Below are 18,346 nucleotides of genomic sequence, written 5' to 3' on the forward strand. Positions count from 1 at the left end.
ATGCCTGTTGGTGATTTTAGTGATGAAAAGTCCTGATTATGTCAGGAGACCACTGCCCCTTTGAGATGTTCATATTTAGTATATATTCTATTACTGTGGATTCCAAGATCTTCCTCCTGAACCCATAATCAGGTTTACATAAGAGAGCAGCTTTGTCCTAGTCGAGACAGTGATTGAACTGACTCATGCTGGAACACTGTTGAACTCTCTTGCCCATATCTGGTGGAACGTTTGTGTTTGCTCAGCCTAGTCCCCAAGTCTCTCCCCTCCAACACTGTCAACATTTCATCCACAAAAGTTCCTTTGTTGTTCCCTTCTCTGAATCATTTAACAATGTGACCAAATTTCTTCCCAAGGATAAGTTAGAGTGTTCACAACTACCCGGTACCTGAACACCATTAAGAAAAAAGTAGTTAATGTTCATCAAAGGTTAAAAGGAGGACACAATCCAGGTGTTAATTCAATCCCATGCGAGGAATGTGATTTAGTTAACATTGGCCAGACAGGGAGAGGCTTGGGGACAAGGTTGAGCAAACACAAACATTCCATCAGATATGGGCAAGAGATTTCATCAGTGTTCCAGAATGTGAGTCAGCTCAATCACTGTCTCGACTGGGACAAAGCTGCTCTCTTATATAAATCTGGTTGTGGCTTCAGGAGGAAGATGGTGGAATCCACAATAATAGAATACATACCAAATATGAACATCTCAAAGGGGCAGTGGTCTTCTGACATAATTTCAGGACTTTTCATCTCTAACATCATCAACAGGCATCTTCCACATGACCCTAAACCTGTCTCCTAGGTCACCACTCAAGTCAGTGTAGGCATCCTTTAGTCCTTCCCCTGTCCCTCTTTTTCTGTAAGAGGGTGCTATATAATCATAGCACCCTTTCTGTACTCCTGAAGAAGAGTGTAGTTTACAGTAGAAATATATAGACTCACCATTTCTGATTTTTTGTTCTGCTCTGACTGTGGTTTCAGTTGTGATTTACAAACATGATCCTTTATATATATATATATATATATATATATATATATATATATATATATATATATATATATATATTAAACCCAAACCTTAGGGTTCTGTTTAGAAAACTCCTTCCAGACCCTTTCTTGCCTTGACTTCTAATAGGAATGTACCCCTCGAGGTTACAGAAAGCAGGATGCCTAGTCCCATCACTCCATCCCATTTTAGTTGTCTTTAAAATTTGGCTTGGAGAGTGAGGTGGAAGCGGCCTGATACACATTGGCCTCATCCAACACTACTATCTCATTCATTGCAAAATGTTCAGAAATTATCAATAGTAAACTAAAAAATGAGGACACTTTTACCATCACTGAGTTCAAAGAAGCTTTGCAAAGATTGACGGTAGTCATTTTATATATATATATATATATATATATATATATATATATATATATATATATATATATATATATATATATGTAAAAGACCCCCTTAAGGTTCTGTTTGGAAAACTCCTCCCAGACCCTCTTTTGCTTTGACTTCTTGTAGAAATGTACCCCTCAGTGTTACAGAGAGCAGAATACCTAGTCCCATCACTCTGTCCCATTTTAGCTGCCTTTACAACCCAGATGGAAAGACTCAGCAGTATTCTTTCTTCCCCCTACCACAGAGGCAAAATAGGAAATATATACCTACAGACATGACATAGAACAGTACTATGAGGGGGGAACAGCATAATGGAAGGACATTCGCAGTACAATAAAGTAGCATAATTTCTCTGAGTAGATATTTACTCTTAACATCAACAAAATAATGTGTGGTTCTGGTCTGTAGGGGTGCCCCATTTATTCCCTAAAGTATCTGCTGCATGCTACTGCACAAATTATATCGCACTATAACAGGCAGCCAATACCTTGAGAAGTATGGTAGGGGTTACAAGGTTGGATAGAGTGAGAAACGAGATGAGGAGGAGAGGTGGAGCAGGAAAGATGGCAGATAGGGTGGATGATAGAGTATTGGGATGGTTTGGACACATAAAAATAATGAGTGAAGAAAGATAAGTAAAAGAGGTCTGGAAGGCAGAGATGCGGGGAGCGAACTTGAGGGGACGACCAAGGGTGAGATGGATGGATAAGGTGAAAAGGGTGTTGAGCAAGAGGGGGATGTCTGTTGAGCATGGGAGAAGGCAGGAGGTAGGGATGAATGGTGAATAGCTGTGTGTAGATGATAATGTGGTGCAAGGAAGGGAGGGGTGGAAGGATAGGGAATGGTTAAGTATGAATGATATTTTGATGCAGCCCGAAGGGATTTCTTCCCCGTTTTCTCTTTTTCTGCATGAAGAGATGGAGAGAGGGATTTGCTGATGCAGCCTTACTGCATTGCTTCTGACCCAGGGCTGTGGGTGGGATATAGGGATGACCTGTTATCCATGAGGAGCTAAGATGAGAGAGAGGTAAGGGTGGTAGATGAGTGTGGAATGGGTGGGAGTAGGTACTCGCCTTTTGACTTGGCTACCTCCCTTATAAGTGGGAAAAACCCTTGGTATATATACATATATATATATATATATATATATATATATATATATATATATATATATATATATATACATACACAAGCACATAAATTCTATCAAACAGCACATTATGCTCATTATTGATATTCTATTTATTTATTTTAAGACTGTCTTCATAGCCAAATTTCTTCTGTTGGAGGGAAAGGATGACACAGCATTACCAAAAGAACCCATACTGAAATATATATACTGTGTATATATAATGCCTCTTGCTGGAGGCCTGCAGCCCCACATGACTGGCTACAGCTACCAGTTCAGCCCATAAATCACACAGAGAACAGATTTTGTATTATTGTCTAAACATGGTGAAAGTGGGGCAGTGTAGGATGAGGTGCTCATTGGTTTTTTAATCCATTGCCTCCTGTCTTTCTTGCAGAAGACCTGTGGCCTACAGGTAACCAGCACCATCGGGCAAGTCCACAAATCATTGGTATTATTTTAATGTGGGGTAGTGACATAAGCACAGTTGAACCAGTGTTGTTCTTACTTGTCTTAGGAATGATTTCTCAGTCTGGGGGAACCTGGTGAAATATAGGATTTGGAGTGCTTGTTTTGTGTTTTCATGTGGACATGTTTCATGCCTTGGGTAAAAGAGTAATGTCTATTCAGCAGGGAAAGGGTAAGAGAGAGGTAAAGTGGAGAATGGTTGTGAATGGATGATAAAAGTGATGCGGCCTGAAGGGATTTCTCGTCTTCTCTAATTGTGAGTGGACAACGAAGGAGGGTTGCCATGCAAGTGAAGCAATGGAGGGCACATCAGCTTTGGCTGTTGAGCCCTACTCTGGTGGTACTGTGCCTTACCACATTGCTTCTGACTCAGGCACTGGGTGGTAGTTAAGAGTGGCCCTCTATGCACAGGGAAGTAAGATGATAGGAAAAAACAAATGGGTGTTGAATGGGTGTGGGGCGAGTGAAGGGTAAGTGGATGCCTTGGCTTGCTACCTCCCTCATAAGGTGGGATGTATTCTATAAGTATATAGATAAACAGATTGATGTTTCATGCTGTATGGGGCAAGTTATTGTATGAGTAGGATGTTACTGGTTTTTGTTTTAATGTGACAAAAAGCAAACTTCTTTCAGTTTTCTTTTAATTCTATTTTACATACATACATATACCAAAGGCCTTTTCCCCCTTACAAGGGAAGTAGCCAAAGTCAAAGGCATAAATCTACTCCCACCCACTTCCCACCAAAGAAATTTTTTAGTTTACTTATGAATTAATATATAAATATTTTTTCTTTCTTTTTTTCTTACCCATACACAGACCCTTAAGACCTCTGGGCCTTAGGTTTCACCTAACTAGTCTATAGGGGCATCTAATGGATAACTCTTCTGAATAAAAGACTGCAAAATTGAAAGTACATCCTGCACCATGCAAGTTGATGCCAGGGAATATAGAGGACAAGTTTCAGAATATTGCTTTTAAACATCCCGTGTGGTATAGTTGATTGCATCCTAGCCTTGTTCTATGTGTTGCACAGCCTAGGGCTGGAGGCAGACCTGTTTAAATATTTACACACACATACATACAGGAAAGAAAAAAGAAATTATGAAGAAGATATTATAGACAAAGGTAAGGATCAACCTAAACTCTTTTACAGAAACATAAATGAAAAACTAAAGGATAAACATGAAATAGTGAAATTGCGTGAAGGAGATAAAGAATATATAGATGACACAGAAATGGCAGAAGTTATGATCAGACATTTCAGGTCTGTTTTTACAATTGAGAGCTCACAACTTTGGGAAGATGGACAACAAAAAAGATCACCCAAAATGAAAGAAATAAAGGTAACACAAAAAGAAATAAGAGACCAAATAAAAAACCTAGATGTCAGGAAATCGCATGGACCAGATGGAATTGCAAATTGGATACTTAAAAGAGTGTATAGACGAACTGACAGACAAATTATACAAGATAATAGGCTTCTCAATCAAAGAGGGAAAGGTACCGCAAGATTGAAAGATGCAAACATAGTACCAATATATAAAAGAGGAAATAGGGAAGATCCTACAAACTTCAGACTGGTATCCCTTACAAGCACAGTAGCAAAAATATGCAAAAAAAGTCATCAGAAACAAATGGACAAAACACTTGGAAGAAAATAAAACAGTAAACCCTAAACAATTTGGCCTTAGAAGTGGAAGATCGTGTACCACAAACCTAATTTGCTTTTACTAGAGATTAATTGAAATAATACAAGAAAGAGATGGCTGGGCAGATTGTGCCTTGTTGGACTTGCAGAAGGCATTTGACAAAGTACCACGTAAAAAAAGTAATAAAAATTGAAACAATAGGAGGAATACAAGGTAAGCTGCTGGAATGGATGAAGGATTTCTTAATTGGGAGAAAAATGAGAGTGGTACTTGGAGACAAAAATTCAAAGTGGGAAGATGTGAAGAGTGTCGTCCCACAAGGCTCTGTATTGGCTCCTTTAATGCTTGCCATACATATAAATGATATGGATGAAGGAGTAAATTGTTACATGAACTTCTTTGCTGATGACGCACTCAAGAGAGAACAGAAGAAAATTGCAGATTGCTATAGGAAGACCTAGACAAAATATGGGAATGGAGTCAGAGATGTGAGATGAACTTCAACATTAAGAAATGTAGCGTGATGGAATTTGGAAAAAGCAAAAATAGAGTATCGGGTCAATATAAAATTGGAAACAAGGATAAATGAAAGTGGCCTTCGACTACATGGATGAGGAGATAGCTAAAAAAAATAGTGGTTACACTGATAAGACCTAAACTAGAATATGCTGCAACACTGTGGGCACCTAGCACAAAGAAGAACATTAGAAAATTAGAAAGAATCCAAAGAGTAGTGACAAAAATGGCACCTACACTGTCAAACCTGACATACAAACAAAGATTGGAGAAATTACATCTGTTGACACTAGAACAGTGAAGAGAAAGAGGTGATTTGTTGACCATTTACAGAATTATGAAAGGGATGGAAATTCTCTATAGAGATGACTTATTAAAGTGGGACAGAAGAGAAACAAGAGGACACAAAAAGAAACTAAAGAAGGACAGTTACAGAAGAGACCTGAAAAAGAATAGCTTCCCAGATAGAGTGATTGATGTGTGGAACAAACTAAATGGAGAAACAGTGATGTTAAGAATAAACTGGATGTGGAGAGATACAAAAACGGGTCACTACAAGCATAGCTCTTGTCCTGTAAAATACAACTAGGTAAATATATATATATATATATATACCGGTATATGTTACTCATTGTAGAGTATCATGCACTTCCTCCACAAATGACAGGATAATAAATTCTTCCTGAAAGATGAGAATTCTGAACCAACTTCTTTGTTGAAATAATGGTTTGTATCACTAATATCCCAGTCATTATATATGCATAGTGTATCTGGAGTATATAGGAATTGTCCAGTGTACAATAAATCACATCATGAGTCCTCATGAAGTGCAAAGTTGAACCACAGCTTTGCAAATACTTACACTAAGCTGGGTTCAAACTGTAAAATACCACATCAATATTCAAATGTTTTGACATATGTATTTAATACACTAAAGCATTGTTTCCATATTATAATAGGTTTCTGGTTTTATACTTTAGATGGACACTTAATCCTGTTTTACACAAATTTCTACAAATTTTTGCATATGCAATCTTTTATACAAGAGTTTGATATTGATAACCAAAAATAAAATACATGACTGTTTAAGAACATTTTGATTTTGGCAAAATTGATAGTATTGTCATATTAATAGGTCTACATTTAAAATGTAAGAACTAAAAACAAAAGCATAATCACGCATAAAGGCAACATGACATGACATGACAAACAAGGCAAGAGATATCAGGCAGACAACAAAGCACGAGAGGTGGGGCCTTAGGACTTTACAAAGGGACTAAGAACAATTATTATGTGTAAAAACATAAAACTCCTCTCCAAACTGAAGGTAGGAAATCTTATGGGAAATTGGGAAATTTAGGAGAATGCTAAACTCTTTACATACGTACATACATATATACTCTCTTTTTCATTAACATCAAGGATGTTGGCAAACAGGATGGAAAGGACCAGAAAAAGGAGGAGGAAAGACTGAGGTTGGGAAGGAAGGTGTGGTGAAATGAGGGGAATGTATAGGAAAATGAGAGAATGGCATGTTTGAGATGATTATGATGACAATATACACTTTAGCTAGAAGTTAGTAAGCTGGATATGTTTGTTATCTTTCTCTTTATTTAGCTCTGCCACACAATATCTTTGATTATATCCTTTTCTTAAATGCCAGTAATGACAAGTCTCAATGAAAGTCTATCAGCACAAATGAATGTCCTGTGACATCGCCTAAGTATACTAAAATACACATCAACAAAAGGCTTCAGAGTTTCTAAAAGAATTGTTCCTCTAAAACACATATTCAAGTTAAGAATCATATCCCTGTTCAACAGGTTCTGATGATACTGAGGCTCAGCAGAGAATGATAACAAACTTGTGTATTCATGGGAGTTATGAAAGAACTCAATGAAATAACATTATTGAGTAGAGACATTTATAAAAAATAAAAAAAAGCAATACAAGATTCTGAATGATAGTTTTATGGTGCTCATAGAAACTGTTGGTGGTGGCAGAAAAACAGTATGACTACTACAACAAATAGTAGTAGTAGTATAGTAGTAGCAGCAGTGGCAGTAATAGTAGTAAAAGTAGTAGTAGTAGTATTGGTAGAAGTAGTAGCAGTAGTAATAGTAGTAGTAGTAGCAGTAGTTGTAGTAGAAGTAGCAGCAGCAGTGATAGCAAGAATGCTGCTATCTACTGCAGTAACATGAATACTTAACTGCAATATTAATGCATATACTAGCAGTAACTTGGGTAATGGTAAATCAAATGCATCACTTTTACTGGTATGAAGCGAACATCTAGTATGAAAGTAGGATTTACGGTGTTACTAATGCAATTTTTCCACATCAAGAAGCAGGACTACAATAGGAAGAAACAGTCTTGCTATAAGAGATCTTAGTCCCACAAATAGAAACAAAAGGTCAAATGTTATTTAAGGCACCACTCAAGTCCAACACATAAAAGCACTATCAGATAGAAATATGGGTCCAACTGTGTACCATTTAAAAAATTCCCACACCTTTGAATGTGGGGTTTATATCTAAAAGAACTTGTTCTGAAATAGGGTATACAGTAATTTGTTGTCAAGAGTATGCAAGTTCTACAATATGAACTATTAGTTACTATTCCATGCCATATTTACTCGACTAGAAGCAATAATTCTATATCTGAGACACTAATACCACAGCCCAAGGCAACTGTCTTGCATTTAGAACTAATGAACTAACTACATGCTGTATTTATAAAACTGCAAGCAGTACTCCAACATCCGAAGGCAGTAAATATACATATGTCAAGGAAATGTCATCTTAACCACTTCAGTACAAGTCAAATTCTTGCAGCATTGGCTGCCATATGTACGCTGCATCACACTACTCGCATTATAAAATATAAAGTCACTGCTGTATTACTCATTCTCTCTTACTCTGAGTAAAAATAAACACAGAAAATGTGATCAAACCAGTTCACAGAATCCAGGGATAACTTGTGTACAACTATAAAAAGAAATATATAATGAAGACGCCGACACTGGCCTTCCTGTGCACTCACTCGCACCTCATGATGACTACGTAGGCATCATCATACTGAAGTGGTTAATGAAATCATTATATGAGATGAACCAAGAATTCTGTGTAAGTAGACGCTATTCTTGAAACTGGGCTCAGTATTCCTAAACAAAAACAGTAGACCTAGGATTGGAAACAAGTCCTACATCTTCAGGTAATTTGTACAGTTGGTATAGGCCTCTAAAGGCTACACTTCCTGACAGAGATGGGGATATGTGAACTGTTTTGTTTGACCAGTTGGTAAGGCAATACTCATTCAGTCCATTTTGCCACAACAACAGTGCCACCATGGATAGGCACAGCTCCACTTTGCCAAACTCCCTTGTATATCAACTCAGTTGAATCACTCCCAAAACAAGGAAGAACTATACTGGCATGCCTATGTTTAGGTCATTACCTTGTATTAAAGCAACACCACAGAATTGTCCTGGTAATAGATTACAGTTGTCCCAGATGCATCCACCACACAAATGATACAGAGCGACTTACACTACACTGATCTATACTTGCCCTTTCCAAACAGCAACAAAAAATATCTTCACTGAGTGACATAGGCTTAACTAGTGACTGTGGCCAGTTACCTGGGGGCCATGGGTCTCCTGGAAAACAGTTGAGGCAATGGATGGACTGTAGACCCATATCCAGAAACAATAAGCCTACAACTGAAGAGACTTTATACTCTTCAAATGGAAGCAATAAGCCACAAATTGAAACAGATCTTCATTAATGAACACTAATATATGGTACATAAAATCCTTACTTTTAGGTGATGACAATCCTGCAACTACAAAAATCCTTTTTCCCACAAAAAGAGTCCTGCATTACCTCGTCTCCAAGACATGAATAAATATAATACATAAAAAGCCCCTACCCTCCAAAAAATGAAGGTGCAGTATTACTAATGTATAAACATATGTGGGGGTGATCACTCACAAATTCTAAATCTCTCCTTTAACCTATTCCACTCGCCTTTCCTCTCACTCTCTTCTTCATCAATTTTCATCTGATTCTCTTTTCAGTGGTAATGTATGTAAAGGAATTATTTCATTATTTAAAAGCAAGATTGTTGGGGTGTCAATGCCCTTCCATGGATATACTTTCATTAATCTCTTCACATCCTGTTCTTTTCTTTCAGAGATTAATGATGGGTGCCTGCTAGTGGTGGACCACTGTCCTTGTTATGGTAAATGTGGTCAGCCTGAAAAAGTTATGAAAAAGCCATGGAATTTTATTCCCATTTTCCAGGCCAAGAAAAGTCTTGGAATTTTGCAAAAATGCCAGAAGTCATGACATCAAAATATACAACAAAAAGCCATGAAAACCATCATGGGCAATGTAGTTAACATGACTGGAACCCAATCTGTATAATGTACTTCATAAGTCCAGTCTAGAACTCCCTCGGCAATTTGCATTTATTATTCCGAACTATGTGTTCTTGTCATTATTTGCACTTCATGTACATTGATTCATTGCCAAATAAAGTCTATCTATCTATCTATCTATATGTGTATCAAGTGAATGTTTAGGATATTTGATCAAATTGAACCTATGCACCCACCACTTGCTCATCTACCGAATTGTCCACAAAACTTTATAAACTAGATCAATGATTTTTATAGTTTGGTCATGTTAATATCCTGGACTAGTCTTAAAGATTTATTGTCTTTAACAAGCAGAAACTCACTGTAGTATGTAACATTTCATTTCTGCACAAGTTTATGAAGAAGACTGGTGTTATGGGTAGGATTGGAGTTTTCTTTGGTACAAAGTAATAAAATCTGCATAATTATAATTGGAAGACAGCTTGAAGAGATACTGGATAACTTTATCATTACTCAAACAGAAATAAGGAAAAAATATATCACAAACATCTATACACCACTTACCACATCAACATCAAACTCCAACTACTCAATGAGTCAACAAACGGCTTACTGGCCAGAGATCTGAATACACTACCCTATATTATTACACAATTTATATTATCAGCATACTAAAGAGAAAATAAGGCCCTGGACCAACACCCTAATCTAACATACTAAACTTTGGCAAACTTCGCACAAGACAACTTCCCAAACATAACCAACAACTTTTCCAGACATCTTAATGTGCTTCCCCCTCACTCCATCCACAAATAACACAGAAAACCATTCATGGCCACCCTCCCAACCACTTAAAAAAAAAAAAAAAACGGTAGAACTTGTATATAGAAATAAATTCATACACAAAGGACAAAATACAACAAAGCAAAATGGCTTGAATAAAAAAAAACAAAAACAAAAAAAAACTCCAAGATGATTCAGTTTCCATCCATAGTTAGTCACTGAAATACAAACACCATACTAAAAGTAGGTAAGAAACATTTCCAGAGGCTACAGGAAAAATTACATTCCAAATTTCACACCCAATCCTACCTTCCTAATAAAAAAGAAAAAAATACAACTAAAGACATCAATAAACAAATTGGCAGAAAAAAAATTGGGAGAGGTATACAGTATTTTGAAATGGAAGGTAGCCAAGTCAAATGCACATACCTACTCCCACCCATTGTTTCCATGTGTCCAAACCATCCCAATGCTCTTTCATCAACCCTATCTTCCAAATCCCTTTCCACCACTGCTCTCCTCCTCATTTCTCACTCTATCCAGCCCAGTAACCACTACCATACTTCTCAAGCATTTCATCCCAAATACATTTAAATTCTTCCTCTTATGATCCATGTTTCTGCCCTGTACAGTTGCTGCGTACTCACATAACTCGAGTATGCAGCAACACTATGGACACCTAGTACCAAAAAGAATATAAAAAAATTAGAAAGAATACAAAGAGCGACAACAAAACTGGCACCAACTCTCTTCAAAATGACATATGAACAAAGACTGTCCAAATTAGAATTACCAACTCTGGAACAAAGAAGGGAAAGAGGAGACCTACTATCTATAGAATTATGAAAGGAATGGAAATCTTAGATAAGAATGATTTATTGAAATGGGACAATGGAAAAACAAGAGGACACAAAAAGAAACTCAAAGATAATTACAGAAGAGATCTGGAAAAAAATATATATAGCTTTCCACACAGAGTGATAGATACCTGGAACAAATTAGACAAAGAAACAGTGTGTGCAAACACTTTTCAAGATTTTAAGAAAAAACTGATGCTGAAAGATACAAAGACGGGTCACCACGAGCATAGCTCCCTTCCCTTCTGATACAACTAGGTAAATACAATCTCCCCTAAGCATCCATTCACAAATGTCTATTTCTCATTACATTTTTAATCCCTCAAGGCATTTACTAGCTTCTCTCAATCTACATTCTACCTCTACCTCCACTCCTCCCTTTCCCACCAAATTTGCATCCAAGTATCTAAAGCTATCCAGTCTCTCTCCCTTAATACTCACTTCCAATTTGCTGCCATCCTCTTCCCTAGTGCATCTCATCACCTTACTTTTACCCACATTTATCTTCAACTTCCTTCTTTCACAAACCTTCCCATACTCCGTCACTAACTTCCTTAATTCCTCCTCTGATCCTGCTACAAGGACAGTGTCATCAGCAAACAACAACTGGCTTATCTCCCATTTTTCTCCATTTCCTTTAACCATCTCCAATCTCCGGCCTCTCGCACCACCCCATCCATTTATAAATTGAACAGCCAAGGCGACATAAAACATCCCTGGCAAAGTCCTACATTTACCTCAAACCACTCACTCTCTCCATTTCCAACTCTAAGACAGGCTCTACTACTCTTGTAAAAACTCTTGATTGCTCTTAATAGCTTTCCTCCTATCCCATATATCTGCAAGACCTCCCACAGGGCTTTCCTGTCTACCCTGTCATGAGCCTTTTCCAAATCCATAAAGGCCTAAAAAACATCCTTACCTTTTCCTAAAACTTTCTCACATATCTGCCTTACCACAAAAATCTGATACATGCAACCCCTACCTTTCCTAAGCCCACATTGTTTCTCACCAAGTACTTCCTCTATTCCTCTCCTAATCCTTTTCCCTTGTAATGTGTATACAGGCACTGCTCCAGTCCTCAGGCACTCTACCCTGTTTTAGACAAGCATTAAACAACCTTACCAGGCAGTCCACCATCACTGTACCTCCCTTTTTTAGATATTCCACATGATGCCCATCTAACGCAGGTGCTTTACCTGCTCTCATCATTTTAATAACTGCTTTAACCTCATCTTTCCTTACTTCTCCATTTTCCTTAATCATCACTATCATTTTCTTATTGCTTCCCATTGCAACTACCTTCCCTTCCTTACCCTCCTTCACATTTAGCAACTCCCTAAAATACTCTCCCCATCTTCCTCTTTTTGCTGTCTCTTCCATTATCATCTATCTACACCTTTTCCCTTTTCTTTTCTAATTGATTCACTTCTGCTTCCTCTCTTAATTTCCTTCTAAAACACCTTTATATTACTTTCAAAATTTTCTGTCATACTCTTAACCCACTTCACATCTGCTCTCCTCTTTGCCTCCATTATCTATGCTTTACTTTTCTTTTCTTTGTATCTCTCATATGATTCTCTCGTCCTATTTTGTAACCAATCTATGAATGCTCATTTCTTCTCTTCTACAACATTCTTTGCTTCCTCATCCCACCACTTACTACCCTTCCTTCTATTTCCTCCTGTCCTCCTTGTTCCACACACCATCTTTTGACACCTTGTGACTCCCTCCTTGAAACATCCCCATTCCTCCTCCACTCCTAGTTCTATTCAATCTTTCACTCACACACTTCTCTCAGCTTTTTCTTGTACCTCTTTTCTTTCTCATTTAAGCAGTTGACTCTAAGCACCTCCCTACCTTCTGTCCATTTCCTCTTTCTCCGTCTATCATCCACTTTCAACTTAACTTCCACCAAAAAATCATCTGATATTCCCCCACTCTCTCCCCTTAGAACATGCACATCCAAAACTCTTTCTACTCTTTTGGTTACCACTATATAGTCCATTAAAGCTCTATCTACCACCATCCATCCACCACCCTCTCCCATGTGTACTTATGCTTGACTTTCTTCCTAAACACTGTATTTGCTATCATCAACTCTCTAGACACATCACCATCAACTCTCCACTACAATTTTTTCCTGGAACTCCATACTTCCCAACCACTCCATCTATTGGTTCATCTCCTACCCTAGCATTGAGATCTCCCAATACCACTACATTGACATTTCTCCCTAAAGTCTCTAATGCACTCATTTAAATCTATACAAAAAGCCCCCTTTTCCTCTACACTCTTCTCACTACCAGGCCCATATGCACTTACAAAGACTCATATCTCCCTTCCCAGGTTCACCTTCATCCACATTAACCTTGAAAAAACCTCCCTCCACTCCACCACATACTTACCTATCTCTTCACTTACTAGTATAGCCACCCCTTCTCTCCCTTGTCCTCTCTTCACTCCTGACACCCTCCCAAACTCAAACTTGCCCCTCCCTTTCAACTTAGTTTCACTCAATGCCAACACATCCATCTTCTCACAAACATACTGCCTATCTCTTCCCTTTTACTCTCATCTGTACCACATCCACACACATTAAAAGACCCAAACCTTAGGGTTCTGATTGGAAAACTCCTCTCGGACCCTCTTATGCCTTTGATTTTTTTTAGAAATGTCCCCTTTGGGGCTACAGAGAGTAGGATGTCTAGTCTTAATCCCCATCCTATTTTTGTCACCTTTTATGACTCGAATGGGAACACTCAGTGGTAGTATTCTTTCTCTCATACCACAAGGTTTGGCAAAAAAGGAAATGAATATTCAAATAAGTGGTACAGGACAGTATTAAGAGTGGGGGGGGACAGCATAATGGTGGGACAGTAGCATTATAATAAAGTAGTATCATTTCTCTATGAATAGAGATTTCCTCTATCACAGACAAAATGATGTGTGGCTCTGGTCCATAGGGGCATCCCATATAGACCCTAAAGTATCGGCTGCATGTTACTGAGCAGCTTTCAACCCCACAATAACAGGCAGCCAATACCCCAGATGGGGAAATCAAAGAAACAATGTGACATAATCTATTTGTAGCATACAAAAAGTAAGCTTTCTCTCTGTGTGGTGGTTGCATCTAAGGCATTTTATGCCTTTGCTTCTTATATCATGAGAGTGTTCACTTAAACTCAAACTGAACCTTTACACATCTAGAACTATAGTTGGTCATCCAAACCCATGTAAAGAATGATTACCTAAACTGCTTTTGTAAAGGATGTCAAAGACAATTCTAAGTTAAGGGAATTTGGAGAAGTATTTGACTTCATTATCAATATGTTATGAAGGATGTCATCTGCTGTCATGTCAATCTGGCCTTCAATGATATCTAGTAAGACCTTATTGAGAATATGTCTCCAATCTCAACAAATAAAATCTTCCTACCCTCCAGATCATATGCCTCTACAGTTGCCAAAACAAGGACTTTGGCCCATACCCAGCCTACATGGGTGTGGCTATATTCGACCTTTGCAGATACATGGTAATCTAAAAATGCTGAAGTAACAAAGAAATTCAGTAAACATTTAGCAGAACAGTGATATTTGTGATACTGCCTGTTGCCTACACCAACTCCTGGTGTTTTATTAAGAGTTATCATCTACCAACATGAAGAATGAGGACCTTCCATATCTCCCTATCAATTGGGAAGTGTATTGCACAGCTCACTTTTGTGCTTATGTATGGTCACTGGATATAGGTGCAGGATGTCACCTCAATATCTGATTCCATAGATTATTGAATTTGTCAACATCACAGTGTACAGGACAGTCTGTAGCTTCAGGATACATTTTCAGCAAAACAGTTGCTTAGTATGGTGTTGCATTATTTGTATATGATAGTATAGGGTTACAGACTGAAGTAGATAAATTATATATAAAGCATATCATAATTTTTGTTCAGTTATCAGTAATGTTGAATATCTATTTATATACCATGGCTTTTTCCCCCTCACCAGGAAGGTAGCGATGCCTTTTGATTTGGCTACTTTCCTGTTAAGGAGGAAAAAAGCCCTTGGTATATAGATAGATGGTCAACATTACTGATCACTGAACAAAAATTGTGATATGCTTTATATACAAATGATCTAGTTCAGTCTGTAACCCTATACTATCATATACAAACACTGCAAAGCCATACTAAACAACTGTTCTGCTGAAAATGTAACCTGAAGCTACAAATTGTCCTGTTAGTAGCTGCTGCATGAGTATATAATAACTTTCCCAGGTTCAACTTCATGTCCCAAACATTGGAAGTATTTCTTTGTTCCTTTAGAGACAAATATAAGTGTTTAATTAGAAAAACTGCCAGTTTCATAAAAAATATAGAAAATTATTAAATGTTTGTTATCTTCTGACATCTGTATTAGCAAAAACCTACTGTAAGGTTCAATATAGCCATATCAGCACCCCTCCTTGCTTCCCAAGTTACATTTTTCTATCAATAAGTACGCCTTTGACTAGGAGTATTTTATCCCTTCAGTTCATGTGATTACCCGTCAGTTTAATAAAACTGTTATAGTAACCAATCTCACAAAATGTCACTTGTTGCAGGAGTTGCTAGAGATACATTCAATAAACAGAGAATTTTTTTTCTACCCATATGATTAGTAATGCGCTGTTTGCACAAGATTATGTTCAGATGAAATTTTCTGATGATCCTAGTGGATTACATGGTACATGTACACTGGCCATACAATGGAAACAATGATCTGAATTTTACAGTCAGATGATTGTTTCTCATAAAGAACAATTGACTTCTAGCTAAATCATTAATTTTCTATACAAAGTAAACCTTATGATCATGAATTCTTCCATAAAGTCAATGTGATAAGCTTATTGAAAGTATACAGTTTGATCACTCTTTATGTACACAATTTGCATTTTGCCAAATGTGACCTATACTTCATAATTTTGTTATCTTCAATATATAACTAACAAAATGTATTTATATTCATCACTAAAATTTTGAGTTTCCTAGACATTCTAGATCAGGTATTCTTAAGTATTGCCTCAATACCCCCAAGGGGTATCCAAAAGGGCATCCTGGAAAATATGAAATTAATAATTTTGTTTCAAATTATAATTTACTAATTTACTGAAAATACAAATATGTAGAGTCCCTAGAATTCAGATATCTGTTCAGTTAATAGTCAGGAGCAGTAGGCTAATATTGGAGATGGGGTATCAGGTTGACTTGGAGTTGAACTTTGGGGTATTGGGACCAAAAAACTTAAGAAAACCATTGTTCTAGATGTTTATGATAAGATGCTTTAGTATACTAGGCTGTCAAATAATTTGAAAATGATGAAACTAAAGTAATCTACAGATGTGGCATGTATGGAAATGTTCAGGGCACCATTGTACATACTGATACAGAGAGCTAGCATTTCTTTTCTTGATAGAGGTTTATGAATGAAAACAGCAGCAACAACAAATTGAAATATTGAGATGATTTCATTGGCATGTATATGAAGTAATCGGTAGAATTGAACTATCCTATATAAACTATTGACTTACAGTGAGGCAAAGATTCTTTGGACAATAAAATATTTATCATGCATATGAAGATATGTTACTACATTACAAGGAATGACAAACATTAGAGGGACTTAAAATACAATTCTAGAAGTGATGAAAACAATTGCCACCATATAAATCGGTAAAAGTCAAATGGTACAATCAAGGCATCATAGTTGGAAATGTGATAACAGATGAAGATTAACGCTAATGATTATAACTGACAGCAATGATGGCGACAGGCAGTAATAGTAATACAACTACTACTAATACTATTACTACTACTACTACTACTACTACTACTACTACTACTAAAATAATAATAATAATAATAACAATGACAAAATAATTATAATAATAATCATATTCATATAATCATAATGACAATAATACCTGATGATGATGATAATGATAATAATAATAATAATAATAATTAGTAGAATAAGAGTAATAATAAGAATAATAACAATAATAATAATAGTAATAATAATAACAATGATAATAATGATAATAGCAATGTTAACATTACATTGCTAGTAATGAATTCTTAGAGACATTACAGCACTTGAAACATATTGTAGAAATTAAAGAATACTTACTAGGGCAATCAAAATAAACCACATAGGTAATATTACATGGACTAATACAAATATTGGTCTTAATATATTTTTGGTTAAATGCAGTCACTACAGATTATTGAATCACAAAGGAAGAAAGATACTTTGGGTATGGCTTCTATGAAATTAGAAATTGTGGAAATATAGCACAAGCAGCATTTCTGATACTGGTAGCAGTACACTACAGTTAATACTACACTTGCTACTGCTATACATTACCTGTTAAAAGGACTTTATCATAAAATGTTTCAAGGTAATTATAATAAAATTAGAAGAGTGACAGAGTCATTAGCAATAAAAAGAGACTGAAATAAGAGAACTACAAAGACACAAAAAGAAGAGAGAATAATAGTCTAGGTGAAAAAGCAGATTACTAGGAAGAAAATGTATGCAGAAGTTCAAATTAAGTGAAATACAAGTAATGTTGTAGATAGAATGAGTTTTAATAGAAAGATGAGGATTAGATAAACTGTGTAAGATAAACACCACACACCAACAATGAGCCAAGTTAAGTGTTAGGAAACTAGGAAATGGAAGCTGACAAAGGGAGAGCACAAGGATGGAGCACCAGCTTGAGCCTGCACAGTGACTCCAACAGCACCAGTTTAGTCATTGGGAAGAAAGGGGAGAGGAGGCGCACCATATTGCTTTCTATATATATATTGCTTTTGTACACAGCCGGGCAGTTTTGTTCACGAAGTTATTTATTTTCTTTTTAATTATTGGAGTTACAAAGCTTTTATTTAATCATTTCATATTATTTTAAAGTGTAAGGTCACCCATGTATTGAAATTTTTTGATAAGTACAGTATTTGCAGGATGCTATTAACAAAGAATTTTGATTTCTTGCGAAGCAGTTCATTCATATTGTAAATTCTAAATAACTTGCTTTTGGCAATAAAACCTTTTCTACTCTTGGGAGTTGAAGATGGAGAAAGGGAGTGTTAATGTTACAGGATTACCACAGCATTACAAG

At 36.7% G+C, this 18,346-nt stretch overlaps 1 protein-coding gene across 1 annotated transcript in view; it reads right to left on the minus strand.

Moving 5' to 3' along the window:
* LOC143017565 (neuronal acetylcholine receptor subunit alpha-7-like) overlaps window positions 1-18,346 on the minus strand; it is a 407,747-nt gene that overhangs the window by 331,954 nt on the left and 57,447 nt on the right. The window lies entirely within an intron of this gene.

Source organism: Oratosquilla oratoria, chromosome 32 (assembly GCF_046742065.1).
Source record: "Oratosquilla oratoria isolate Oo_2021 chromosome 32, ASM4674206v1, whole genome shotgun sequence".
NCBI classification, from domain to species: domain Eukaryota; kingdom Metazoa; phylum Arthropoda; class Malacostraca; order Stomatopoda; family Squillidae; genus Oratosquilla; species Oratosquilla oratoria.